Source organism: Loxodonta africana, chromosome 7 (assembly GCF_030014295.1).
Source record: "Loxodonta africana isolate mLoxAfr1 chromosome 7, mLoxAfr1.hap2, whole genome shotgun sequence".
In the NCBI taxonomy this organism is placed as follows: Eukaryota; Metazoa; Chordata; class Mammalia; order Proboscidea; family Elephantidae; genus Loxodonta; species Loxodonta africana.
Window position 1 is genome coordinate 105,136,352 of NC_087348.1, and position 2,648 is coordinate 105,138,999.

Below are 2,648 nucleotides of genomic sequence, written 5' to 3' on the forward strand. Positions count from 1 at the left end.
AAATGTCTTTCATTGATCCAACAATCATTTCAGGCAAATCACAGGTAGTCCCCAACTTACGACAGGGTTCCAGTCTGATGACTTTATTGAAAGTCAGTTCTGACCTAAGTAGAATACCCCCCTTTTCTTTTTTAGTTTTCATTATTATTGCCTTTTATTACCAGTATCTTTATAAATCTAATCTTTATTTGTCTTTGGGGATTGGAAACATTAATATATAAACTTACAGTTATATTTTAATAGATACATAAAAAATACACAAATCATTAAAAAAAAAGGTGGTCATAAGTGTGGCTTGTCATAACATGAATATGTCAAAACTCGAGGACTACCTGTATTGGGAAGTTCCAACTTTTTTTTTAGTGCACTTTAGATGAAGGTTTACAGAACAAACTACCTTCTCATTAAATAATTAGTACACATTTTTTTTTGTGACATTGGTTACCAACCCCATAACATGTCAACACTCTCCCCTTCTCAACCTTGGGTTCCCTGTTACCAGCTTTCCCGTCCCCTCCTGCCTTCTTGTCCTTGCCCCTGGGCCAGGGTGCCCATTTAGTCTCGTTTTGTTTTATGGGCCTGTCTAATCTTTGGTGAATTTCAGGAGTGACTTCATTACTGGGCTAAAATGGTGTCCAGGGGCCATACTCTTAGGATTTCTCCAGTCTGTATCAGGCCAGTAAGTCTGGTCTATTTTTGTGAGTTAGAATTTTGTTCTACATTTTTCTTCAGCTCTGTCCAGGACCCTCTACTGCTATCCCTGTCAGAGCAGTCAGTGGTGGTAGCCAGACACCATCTAGTTGTGCTGAACTCAGTCTGTTGGAGGCTGTGGTAGTTGTAGTCCATTAGTCCTTTGGACTAATCTTTCCCTTGTGTCTTTGGCTTTCTTCATTCTCCCTTGCCCCTGATGGAGTGAGACCAGTGGAGTATCTTAGATGGCCGCTAACACAATAATTTTTTTTAAATGACTAATAGTTCATCTTTCAGTAAAGTGGGTAAGGTGGGGATCAACTTATGGTAGTAGCTGTACAGCTTTTAAAATCTGCCTTTATTTCTTTTACTTTGGAAGAAAGTAGACGCCTTAAAATTTTAAGTAATTCTCAGACACCCCAATCAAAACTACAATTAAGTTTGTATGGAAAACCTTTCTCTTCTTTTCCAGTTACTGTGGTACTAGGAACCATGAGCAGCAAAGTCTCTTGAGTCACCCTCTACAAGGCATTGGGAGAAGTCCTACATGGAAAGTGCCGGAAGTTTTTGGAAACAGTGGAGCTGCAGATTAGCTTGAAGAACTATGACCCTCAGAAGGACAAACACTTCTCAGGCACCATCAGGCTTAAGTCCACCCCCCGCCCCAAGTTCTCTGTATGTGTCCTTGGGGACCAGCAGTACTGTGATGAAACCAAGGCTGTGTATATCCCTCACATGGACATCGAGGTGCTGAAGAAACTCAACAAGAATAAGAAGTTGGTCAAAAACCTGGCCAAGAGGTATGATGCCTTTTTGGCCTCTGAGTCACTAATCAAGCAGAGCCCACGAATCTTGGGTCCAGGTCTGAATACGGCTGGCAAATTCCCTTCCTTGCTTACCCACCATGAGAACATGGTGGCCAAAGTAGACGAAATGAAGTCCACCATCAAGTTCCAGTTGAAGAAGGTGCTGTGTCTGGCAGTGGCTGTTGGCCATGTGAAGATGATAGGTGATGAACTTGTCTACAACATCCACTTGGCTGTCAACTTCCTGGTTTCACTGCTAAAGAATTAGCAGAATGTCCAGGCTTTGTACATCAAGAGTACCATGGGCAAGCCCCAGCGTCTATACTAAGCACAGCTCAATAATCCCTAGTGTTACTGTCCAAAAAAAAAAAGAAAGAAAGAAAGCCTTTTTCTTGTCCAAATGTAACTGTAAGGCAGATATTTTAGTATGTATATAAGTGATGGTATTTTAATAGTTTTGTTAAGGGTCATGGTATTGTATCAAATACTGCCCATTCCTTCCAGTTGGGGAATAGGAAAAAAGGGGAAAAGTGGAGTGGAATGACTTGCTCAGCCTTCCCATTCTTTAATAGGGCTCTGACCCTTGTCAAAGAAAACACATACACACACAGACATAAACAAGGACTCCCATTTACCTTATTCTCAAATTAAAATTATAGTATCCGGTCATTCATCTTTGTCACAACCCACCAAACAGTTTTGCAAGACCATGTTTCATAAACAAGCTTTCCTTTCAGCATCGGCCAGGAAGGTTAAGGTTTAGATCCTGTGTGATAGAAACCCTTTTTGTAATTCTCCCCCAAACATCTGTTCAGTCGCTCATCATTAACATCTGTCACCCATTTCTAGGCTCAGCCCAGACAAAGCTATGTTTTTATAACAAACTCCATTCCAAATTGTTACCAAGTGATTCCTACTCAGACTAATCTTACACAAGGATTGAGAAGAAGTCTTATTAGATCAAATTCGTCTTCCACTAACGCAGCATCTACCCTGCAGCCTTGGCCAAAACACAATGGCTCAGAGGAAGGGAAGTTCCTTATAACATGCTAACACTTTCTTGCCTCGAATTGTTACACTGAAGACTTTTAGACCTCTTTAACTCTTTAGGGTTAGCAAAACACTCTCCTACACTACTATCCACATATGTGT

The 2,648-nt window shown here is 40.9% G+C and overlaps 1 pseudogene; it reads left to right on the top strand.

The window, feature by feature from the left end:
- The first annotated feature begins 830 nt into the window (after window positions 1-830).
- On the top strand, window positions 831-1,923 carry LOC111752977 (large ribosomal subunit protein uL1-like; annotated as a pseudogene).
- The last annotated feature ends 725 nt before the right edge of the window (window positions 1,924-2,648 follow it).